We start from the raw sequence: 11,757 nt of genomic DNA, 5'->3' as shown, positions 1-11,757 counted from the left end.
TATTGATCGTTGGCTTGGAAAGGAGCGAGGAAATAAAAAACGAGACGAGGGGAACGTGAATAAAGACAGTACTTTATTTTCATATATCTTTGTCGTTTGTTTGTTCTTCTTTCGTTTATCCCCTCGGTATATATTAATAATAAATATATATTTGTTAATAATTAAAATGGTTCCATTTGAGTGAACGCGCGCCCGGGGGCGCGTATTCTCTATCATTTCGAGTCCCAGCGTGGAACTTAATCCACGATCGATTTAGCTTTCGTCTTTCCTACGCGCATAATCCAACTGAATATTCTCATAAATTGTTGCTCTCTTCGTGGATAGCTTTTATCTCTCGATTCTTTTTTTTTATCATTACACAAACGTCAATTAAACTATCGTACACATCACATGGTCATTTTCATAGATATCATTATTTTTTTTGGTTGCAGCAGCTAAGTGCTCGTTCGTAACGCTTCGCAAGCCTCGCACATCTTTCGTTACGTTTGATTTATCAGTTTTTATCATCAACTTTCGTTTTAAAACTAATTCCTCTTCGAATCATTCGCTTATTCATCGTTTCTTTCGTATTTTTTTTTTTTTTTTTTTTTTCAATGTTTTTTTTATACTTTAGCCTCGTCGAATAAAAACTTTCATGTACGAATCTCGTTTTTCAATCCCTGCAACAATTATCGGTTTGCCTTTGTGTCCTACCGACTGCATTTACGTATTTATTTTCTTCTCGTTTCATCTTATTACGGCTCGACTCTTCTCTGCTTCTAATCACTGGAGTAGGTACGCACTGGACTTAACCTATACTGGAACGAGCGTGTTGAATTATTCCAAAAATAATCGCCCAGGTTTTTCTCCCATGAGCGTCATCCGTTCGCTGCAACTCGCGTTTCCCTGGTTAGCTCGAAAGACGTTCGGTCTACGAGCAGGAAACATTGCTTCAAGTATTGAGCATCAATCGTTTATTTAGAAAATAATAAACGAACCAACGACGTCGTACGAGAATCGCGAAGCAACGAGCTCAAAAATCCATGAGAAATTGGAATAATTCAACTTGCCGATATCGCTGCTTCTCTAAACGGCGCTTCGATTCGACGCGGAATTCCATCCGCCCGATAAAACGTGGACACACGCGAGGAGGCGTTTAGCTCGAAAATCAAAAGTGCCAACGGCATTGATGCATTTTCACGAGTCCAGTTCCCCGGGACTCTGTTAAACTGAGGATTCTCAGGACTTTAAGGAACATTTAAGAACATTAAGGATGATCGATCGTGAATTCGGAGTCAAAAAAGAGCCGTTCTGAATTACGTTTACCGGTCTTGAATATTCGTGTTATCGATTTTAAGAAACATCATTACCGGTTCGTTAGTGTTTCATAGCAGAGTAAATCATGAAAACTGAAAAAATTATATCCACAACGATCCTGCAGTGTTCTCCATATTAGATTATATATTCAGAGAAAAGATAGTCTCGGCGAGAACCTCAGGCCAGCAGATGACAGAACTGTCAATGTACTTGTCCCGAGACTCTACCGAGTCTCTTGATATCGTCAACGTCTGTATAGTTTTCTCCATATAAGAATTGTACACAAACACACTTGTAATTGTAATTGCCATTGTAATATTCTGTGTTGGTGTTTGAAGTAAAGCTAGGTTATGACCGCTGGCGGCATCATCCGTTATAGTTGTGACGTTGTCAAATTCCTGAATACTACTTCGTCGTTCTCACAATTTTCAACCGGAAATCAAAACTTTTTTGTGAGATTATTTTGTTGAAAACCTGGTGAGGTACAATTTTTCTATTTTTGACCAAACTCTGAATGAGCCACTTATTCAACGGTAGGTTTTTAAATAATAATCTTGGATTTTGGGCGAGAAAAACCGTGCTCGTAGCACTTCCGGACGATCTTTTCCCATAAGCGACGTGTATTCGGTGCATCAAAATGCTCGAATTTGCAATTTAATTACAAAATAACTAGACGAACAATCTAGCCCAAATTTTGGTGATCGTCGCGTAAAATATTCATCTCCAGCATATTAAAAATTCAGATCAGAATCTCGGATTGGACCTGGTGATCGATCATCCTTGAAACAAAATCGAAAAGCCCAAGATATCTTCCACCTAAATGATTTTTTATTTATCACACATTCTCTCAAGTCTGTCAATGTTTATAATACGGAATTATTCGTATATTTATATACCCAGAATCGTTCCGCTCTTTAGGATCGCTCGCGTACAATAATTGGGACGGTGGTTCTCCTTCGATTATTATCAACAAAACGCTCGCTCGACAAAGCCTTTGTAGCTTCGATGCCGGCGAAATGTTATTAAAAATATTCTATCCGCGATAAAATTTTCCCTCGTCTGCCGGGTCGGCGGTCTGTTACTTTTTACTTTTTCTTTACACTCAGAGTCGCGTTTTAAGCGTTCGAGGTTGAATAATACTGGCAATTTAACAAGAGACACGTGCGTCCCTTGTTTTCAGGGCGTTTTTCGATTCAGGTGCAATTTCGTTTCGACACCTTTGTGAGGAGGTTCGCTCGCTTTCGGTGGCTGCTTTTATCGGGCGTAGATTCTCATTCTCGAGTGTGTACATCGGAGTTATACTCCAAGTACCTAACCTCCGTATACGGAGATACGACAATCGGGGGAGACAAAGAGACTACTGTTTATCGATACACAAACGCCGGGTAAAGAAACTCGAAAAGTTGTCTTTGCTCGCTCTCCCTCTCTCTCTCTCTGTCTCTCTCTCGCTCTTTGTATTTCATGCTCCGCGCGGCGGCGTCCTATCTTGTGATTCCTTGACGGTGGAGGTAAATTATCGATTGGATCGCGTCACCACTCGGCAAGGACAGTTACGCGTTTGTAGGTAAAACGATAACATTCACGATTCTCACTCTTTTGTTCTATTTCCCTCTGATAAACCGTCTCAGTCTCTGTCCGACTATTTCAGCGAATGTATTCTCTCTTTTGATAGAATTTATTATGAGATCGATGGGATAAGCGCGGGAAAGGTGTGAGTCGATCGGAGGATACGCTTTGAGGCTTTTTTCAGGGCGCTGTTGAATTCTGGCGTGAGTTATCGGCTCGGAGAGGCCGCGAGAAAAATAGCCAGACGTGATATTCAAGAATTTCGGACTCTCAGAAGAGGCTGATGCTGCTGGGATCAATACGCGTTGCCCTTTGTTCGTCTACGCATATTTATTTCGCTGTTAGCTTCAGCCCTTGTCCGCATTTTTTTCAGGATAAAAACGTAACGTGGTGGGCAATAAAAGACCATTGAGATAGGAGAATCGAGTGTGAGAGGCGCCTCGTCGCTCGAGCACGTCGATTCGACGGCTTTGGAATTTTCCCCTCGGCCCTCCCTCCCTCTCTCTGTGCTAGCAATTTTGAAAATGGGAGAAATTCAGAGGAAAATTGTCGGAGCTTGGTAGCCAACGAAATCTGCAGAAAATTTCTTCTCTCTTCAAATTCTCTCTTCCGTCGCGCTGCCTCGATTTTCCTAACTTAAAGACAGCCGACTCGCGCGGGCGCGCTTACTTCCACGCGTCACTTCCCCATCCGGGGAGATCGAACGTAAAGTACGCGAGCACACAAATGGACCATCACAATAATCGTCCGGCTGCTCTTCTCGGCGCGGATTCTCCGGACGAGTATCAGCAACGTTCGGGGACAAATGCATGCTTTTGAAGCATGACCCCGCCGACAGGACGCCAGGATTTGTCAATCGTTCCTCCGTCGATGCCCCCTTCGCCAGAGCCCGGCGGACTCCCGTATAGGCAGCTCCGATTGAATTAATCAAATTTTTCAGAGCCCTTCCAGGAAGCCTCGCGTTGTGGAAATCTCGAAGAAAAGCCGCACCCGGCGGTGGGCCGAGAGCGAAAGTGTAATTTGTTATCCGATCGAAGGACGTGTGCGAATAAAGTAGAATCGCGCTGGGAAACTCGAGCTGCTGCTGCTGCTGCTGCTGCGGCGAAGGGCTGAGTGAGGGCTCGCTAAGTGCTGACTCAACGAGAGATGAAGTTTGAAAGCTTCGTGGCGGAAGAGGAAACGAGAACAAGAGGTTCTCTCCAAATTTCTGCATACACACAGCCCGGTCATTATCGATTTTCCATTCACTCCGAGCCGAGTGCTCGCTCCACTCGCACATTCATTCGGATTCAACGCTACACCTTGTTATCCACCTCAAACGTTCACAAGCCTTTCCCTCCTCCCTGACTTATTCTCATCGCGTACTTGGCTAATAAGTTTCCTAGAATTTTTGTTAAGATGAGAGAAAAAAACGTCCGAGACACCGCGCACCCGAACGTCCCGGCCGAGGCTAATCCGCCGCGACGTACATGGACGTTTAACGACTCGGCGAGACTTCATTATTCACGAAGGGCCGGACCCTCCGGAGCTTTCACTCATCGGATCTATATCTTCGCCCGCACTTGCTCCTCACGAACCTCCAACTACGCGTTACAGCCGCCGTACATGCGTCAGGAGAGACATCGAGTGAAGGAAAAGTCAGAAGAGTGGCAAACGCAGAAATGGATCGAGAAAGAAAAACATTTTTCTTGTCCCGAGGCTCGCCCTCAGGCCGCGCGTACAGAGCTCCGGAAATCCGTTCACGAATTGGACTGGACCTCGAAATTGGCAAATTTTCTGAAACGACGACGGTGAAGATTCGACGAGGATCAAACATTTTTGCTTCATTGGGCGAGCTCGATTTTTTAAATATTTTTCAGCGAGTTACATTGAGATTTAACGGAAATAAAATTTAAGTCAAAATGGTATCGAGTGCGGAGGAATTTGAGTTGAAATATGTAGTCGAGGGAAGCGTTAGGAAGGTCGTGGAAATCGGCAAGAAATTATTTTTCCCTTCGTTCGATATCGAGCCCGAAATACCTTGAGAAATGTTGTTAGATTCTATTTCCATTTTGCCGAAGCGTATTACGATAAAAAAAATAATCGAGGATTTTGTAACAATAAAACCCTCGACGACGCGACATTCGATTCAATCCGATCTCACATAAACGCTCCTGTCTGTGTGTGTGCGTTTTTTCCTATTTTTCCACAAAGTATGAAAGAAACATCGACGTTATGCAAACCCACAGATACGTGTGACCTACTTTTTTTACGATCTCCTAAATCGGAGAATAAAATATTTTGTTCGGACGATTGGGCGATGGAAAATGCGTGAAATTATTCATAGAATTTCTCGATGGCGCAACAGCGAGAATTTTTTAGGGTAAGACCCGAAAAAGGCAGCGGATTTATGAGACTCGATTTCGAAACAATACGAAAGTAAGGTGACGGAAGCTTTGGAATGGTGAAAAACGGAGCGGGTAAATCGAGCCGTTTGGTTTCATTGGCCAATTAAACTTGATTGAATTCCATAATCTCGAGCCGGTTTCGTTAACGAGCGGAGCCGAATTGTTGACATAAATATTGATAATTCCGTTTAACGCGATTCCAGAGTTTGCTCCCAACATTAAGCAGTCACGCTTCGACTTTTTATTCCGCCGTTACAACGCCTCTCGTCATGCGTGCGATATTATTCCCAAGGGTCGGAAGGAAGTACAGAGAAACGGGAGGAGGCTTGTTTGACTAACGTTTGTGTATTTTTCGTCCGACGATGCTCTTCGCCATCCACGAACAAGCTTCAATACCTCGTACCTCCGTACGTACATCACGATATATTGAGAGCCTTGTACACAGTGTTTGTGTTGCGTGTCCAGGACCACGAAGAACGAGCCGCTCGAGCCAGTAGGTTGCTCGTCGATTCGCTTCCCGACCTCCCTTTCCGTCCATTTTCAATCCTCTTTCCCCTCGCTCTCTCTCTCTCTCTCTCTCCGTCGGTGAGCTTTCGCATTAAACGTATGTGTACAAAGTCGAAGCTGTAATCCGCTAATTCAGTGAATTCAATTTGTTCTCGTGTTGGTTTTACGAGTTCGTATAAATCGGAGAGAAGCTGTGCGCGCTTTTCCGACCAGTTTTTCTTCGCCCTCGCGCTGGCTTTCAGTCCTCGCCCAACTTGCGCAGATAGCCCAAATGAGAAAGTGCAGGAAATTCGAGAATGTGGCGAAAAACAGAAAAAATTGAGCGGCTCCGATTTCTTGAGGCTTTTCATATTTATTATCGCATATCAGGAGCTTGAATGTCCCGGAATCGATGCACCGAACAAAAGCTCCGTTCCGAAATGATCGAAAAATTCGCGAAAACACAAAATCTCGTGGGAAATGTGCCGAAAAATGATTTCCACGAATCGGTGGTCGACAGCTGAAGAACGCGGACGAAAATCCTTCGATTTTTCCGAATCGAGTGTTCGCTTTGACTTCGAACCGACTCATCACCGTCTTCGAGATTTCTGACGCTCAGAAAAGTGCTTTTTCATCGACATCGCACTATTTTCAGGAAATACTCTGACGCACTTCTAGAGGTAATCAATTTTTTAAATTCTGTCTAAGTTTCTTTCTATCTATTTTTACTTCACACGGAAACAGCACGAATTTTACCCTTCTCCGTTAAGGTAGCTTATTCAACGTAATTGGCAGTAACGTTAGTAAATACTGAAAGACTTTGCGTTTTTGAGTTGTCACCAAAGTTATTCACTCTCTCGAGTGTCCGCATTAACATCGAAATATTTTATTTATCTCAGTACTCGCTACTCTACCCGAAATTCCTTTACTCGGTTGGGACTCAAATCCCCATTTTGATTTTCCACGTTTCATTGCTCATTTTTCGGCTCCAAACGGTTCTGCATTCGCTCGAAAGATTTTTTTTGTCAAATCACGAGTTTTCGTGACAGCTCAACGAACACGAATATTTTGCACTTTTCTCTGAAACTTCCCCATGAAAAAACGAATGGAACGACGCACAATTAAGGTTTTGTATCGCATGCACGAAACGTGGTATGCCGAGGACAGAGGATCGTGGGTGTCAAGGGTTGAAAACGAGGTTGAAAAGCGAATGTTTGGGTGACAAATCACGACTCGCAGTGTTTTTTATATTGTGCATGGGAACGTCTAGAGGAGCAATGGAGTGAAAACGACGTGGGTCATCGCATATTCTTAGAATCCCAAATTATATATGATGAAGTCATGAGATGCTGAAAAGCAGTTTTTGTAACCTAATTCGACAAGGGTCGAGTCAAAGTTTCGAGTAAAAAACATTTTCTGTGTATATACGATGAGATTTGATGGCGTAATAAAAAGAGTAATGGAATGATAAATAATTTCAAAAGATCCGGGGAAATGAGTAGAGAAAACTTCGTTTCGGTGCGAGTGAGAAATACTTCCGTTCGAATGAGACAAGTCGGGGCTTGGGATACGCGATGAAAGATGAAAAATATTCCAGTGAATTTTAAAAATTGCAACGAGAGTCCTGCGCGTATTTTTTCATGGAATGTTAGTGTTTGAGCAGACATTAAAAACCTTTTATCCAAGACTAAAATAACACGTGAGTATTTCTGCGTCTCCTGCATGTTTACAGTGTTTTTCCAGCATGAAAATCGTTCGTTAGCCGACGACAAGAAAAATTTCGAAGTTTTAGCGTTGAGTGAAAATATTGCTGAAAGAGAGATTCGAAAGGGTCGACTGGTTGCTCACGGTCAAGTGGTTTTCCCTCTCGTTCTCTTATCAGCGTTGTAATTCCCAAGGGACGTGCACTCGCTGAGGGGGGGAAGGGAGCAACAAGTTGAACTTCGTTACTTCGTTCATCCCCGTTCTTTCTCAATCAGCGTCTCCTTAGATCGAAAAACATTAATGAAAACTAGAAAAGCAACGACCAGCAATAGCCTGTCAGATACGCGGGCCGCTGGGAAGCTGATCTTTTCTCGGAACAAGCGAGCGAGAATGGGCTCGCGCTATTCGCTCGACGTTCCGAGCCATCATTTTCACAGAATAATTGACAGACGATACCCCGAGTCTATTGTTCACCAGGCGTAGCATTCCGCAAGCCCGCGACGCTACGAAAAAACTGCCGCAGTTCCAAAGGAAGCACCGAATACCTTCCGGTCCTCCGGTACACGCGACTGAATGACGAAAACAAAAAACGCTTTTTTCACGACGCTCGCATCCGAACGAGTTGATCGCAATTTCGGATCCTCGTGCCACTTTCTTCGGAGCCCTGCTCGTCACTTTTTTTAGATTTTCAAGAACAAAAGAACAAAACAATTGACAAACATTCCTCGTTTCACATACCTATTTATTGTTTTAATTATCATTATTATTATTATTGTTTTCATTTATTTTTATTATTTCTTTGTTTTTCCTTTTTCTTTTTTTTTTCTTCTTTTTTTCTGTATTTTTTCTCATTCTTTTGAACATGCATGCACTCGCTCTATTTGGAACGCTTTAGAATTTATTTTATTGCACGATGCGAAATACTACTTTATGCATAATGCATATCATATATATATATACACGGATACCCGCGCGAATCAACGCGTCATTTGAATATTCATCTCGATATATATTTATATATATTTAAATATATTTATATATCTCGCGAAGGTGTATACACACGTATATAAATTTGCTTCTCTGTTATTTATATATGTATATACGTCAGGATGCGGTACTCGATAAGGCTGCCGACGATTTTTCCCACAGCGACACCTTCCTGATAAATAGTATTTTATTATTCTCTTTGGGTTTGTTCTGTTTGTTTGTATTTTTTTTTTCTTCTTTTCATTACTTTACTTTTCATTCCGAGCAAAATTATATTTTGCCAATACTTAATCGCCCTCGCTGAAATTCGATCGATCTCGGCAATAGCACAAGTGTTTACTCGACAACATCGAGACGGGAGCTTAAAAATCATTGTTGCGAATTCTTAGGACGTTTTTTCTTTCTTTCTTTTTTTTTTGGTTAATCTAACGAGATTTTTTTTGTTCTCGCTGTTCCTAACAACAAACAAATGATCGAGAATGCAAAGAAGAAAACTTCGGAGACAACACTTTCGAGCGATCGTATTAAAATAAGTCGACGTTCCCATACAATAATCGTACTAATTCGTGTTCCGATCGAGTCGAGATTGAAACCCACTTCGAGCAGGTTACCCTTTCTCTTCGTACTCTAAATCCCTCTTTTTTTTCTCTCTCGCTCTCTTCACGTTTAAACTGACAATTACACTTGATAATTACACTTATAAACAATTTACACTTACACTAAAGGTGTTCAATTACACTTAAAAAACGACGCACTAGACGCGTCCGGTAACGAAATGAAATTCTGTTTCCTCTGCCCCCCTCGCCGCGTCTCTTCGTTTTTGCAATTTTCTTTTTCACGCAGTTTCTCAAAATCGCCACGAAGGATAAACTCTATCATAATAGTAACTATTTACAGACACTTATTCAACATCCCCAAACTCGTCGATTAATGAAATTTTTTTACACGACAATAATACAGTATCCGTATTCGATTGTTATTCAAATGATGTTTAAATATTACGTTTTTTGAAAGAACGAGGGCATTATCGATTTAATTAAAAGTACAAATTTTAAGAGTATCACGAAGATCTAAGGTTTTACGCTTGCTTGCTTGCTTGCTTTTGTTTTGTCAAACATGCTTCTTTGATAACGTGACGAGAGAGTTCACACAATAATTATAATACTTTACATCGAATAGAACCATATTTGAAATCTTGGCGCTCTTCTCTGCTTTGTGCTCCCTTCATTCGTGCTATTCCACCCTTTTTTCTATCTCTCTTCCGCTCCGTGTCCTTCAAAGTATTTGCTTTCCTCTCGGACTTGATTGGCATGAGCTAATCGAAATATTCGGAACCCTCCCGCTTCGCGTGTGCTCTCGATTCTTTCTATAAACCAGGCGAATCATCGCGCGGTATGATATTTCGCAAAAAAATCACTTCCGCAACAGCGATCACGATCCCTCGGCGTGGCGTCTTATTTCCGCTGACCGATGACCTCGAAGTCTCGTCATCCTCGATCACGCCCTCTGCTATTTTTCACACTCGCGACGCCTAATTATCCGGCCTCAATTTTCTTCTCCACGCGCCTCCTTTCCCATCTCTTTTTCTAATTTACTTTCCTGTTTATTTTTTCTTTCTCCTTTTTTACTGAAATAAAGACGATTAATCGCACCTTCGAACATTTCTGATTGATATTTCGGTTGGGACAACAAAGCAGCGGTTAATGGAGGCTTTTTTATCGAGCGATTCTTGCGCCCTCATTGTTTTCGTGCATTTTAAGCTCGAGCCCGATTCGAACTGCATTTTAACGAGCTTCGAGAGCCGCGAGGAAACGGGGCCATTTTTTCTCCGCGCCTCCGTCGCGTTCGCTGATGAAGCTCGCGAACGGTGCTGGACGCTAAATCGCTCGGTGAACGAGAATTCTTGTTGAATTTTATGAATGGGCGTTTGGAAGGTGAGCACCCACCTGGATTCGGCCATTTGTGGGAATATTTTGAGTTTCTGGAAAAACTCGGTATTTTTGGAGCTTTTCACCATCGAAAACCGGCCGGGGAGGCTGTGGAAAAATTTTAGCTGGCTTTTTTCACGAGGAACTTGCGAGGGGAGCCGAAGCTTGGATTTTTAGTTAGGGAGCTGGCGAGCATTTCGGTATACGATTTTCTCATGTTTCACATCGATATGAATTCAAGTTTAGATCGATACGAATCGATTTGGTCCAGTAAAAAAAAGTCCTACGTCGCTGCGTTTTCGCGTTACAGCGCTTTAAATCTGTTGAAAAAAAGAGGGGTGCTAAATCATTTGCACATGTCTGCCTCTGGGGCTGATGGTCCACAATCATCCTGAAAACGAAGAAAATCGAAGAGGGAGACATCCGGGGCCCTGCGTAATCACAGGACGGAGTTGTGAAAATGCTGAAAAAAAAGCTCTACTAAATCATTTGCTCATGGTTCTAATTGTGCCCATTCGATTCATTGTGACTCCCTCAATACGAAAAAAATTTGGCAGACCCTTTGCTCACTGATTTTGAGCTGTACGATTCTTTGAAATTCGTGAAATTAAGGGAAAGTGGATATTACGGTTGATTATTGTTTTTTCTGATAGTTTTACTCTTATTATTTTGTTTGGTATCATATTCTCTGAACACGATGTAACGATTTCAACTTCTGGAGCTGAAAATCGATTGAATAAAATAAAAACAAATGCCAACCAGAAATAAAAATGCGCGTGAAACTCGAATATGGTATTTATGTAATTCCGAATTCATTTTATTTGTTCACTGTAATGGAAATGAAAAAAATCCTTTTTCTTTTACAGTAGTACTCTACGCGTTGCAGGACTAACAGACTTAGCCTGAAGCTTTTTTTATGTATTTGAAACATATTTTATTGTATGAAATATACCGATTTTGAGCCTAGGCTCTTCTCTTCTCTCTCTCTCTCAATACAGAAAAGGTCAAGACTGAGTAATATACCGTTCTCACTCAGTCTCCACAATAAAAGAAAGACAAATCATGTAGTTATTTTGTACCTGCGGAAGTACAGTTAACAGGCTTAGAACCCGAATATTTGTAGTATGCCTTGAAAATCGCTCGTATTGATTGCCTGGATATATGTACTATTATTTATTTTCACTGATTTTTAGTAGACGTAGAATTTTGTACTTGTATAGCTTGTCGTGAGCGTCGAGTTTGAAAAAAAAATTGCAAATGGTCTGCCTTTGAAATATCAGAGGCCTGGATGTCTGGTTCATCGATTTTTTTTGGTTTTTATAAGAAAACGAAACATTAGTCCAAGAGGCAGACATGTGCACATAATATAGCACACTTTTTTTAACACTTTTGAAGCGCTGTCA

General features: G+C 41.8%; 1 protein-coding gene across 3 annotated transcripts in view; it reads right to left on the bottom strand.

Annotated features, from left to right (window-relative positions):
• Positions 1–52: 52 nt before the first annotated feature.
• The window catches only part of Shal (Potassium voltage-gated channel protein Shal), a 75,048-nt gene continuing 63,343 nt past the window's right edge, over positions 53–11,757 (bottom strand). For all 3 annotated transcript variants that reach the window (XM_043427096.1, XM_043427095.1, XM_043427098.1), the window contains one exon: positions 53–10,053. The gene's annotated coding sequence lies outside the window, so the exon portion shown is untranslated. The remainder of the gene's footprint in view (positions 10,054–11,757) is intronic.

This window comes from Venturia canescens, chromosome 8 (assembly GCF_019457755.1).
Source record: "Venturia canescens isolate UGA chromosome 8, ASM1945775v1, whole genome shotgun sequence".
NCBI lineage: Eukaryota > Metazoa > Arthropoda > Insecta > Hymenoptera > Ichneumonidae > Venturia > Venturia canescens.
This window is presented reverse-complemented; position numbering and strand designations above follow the sequence as displayed.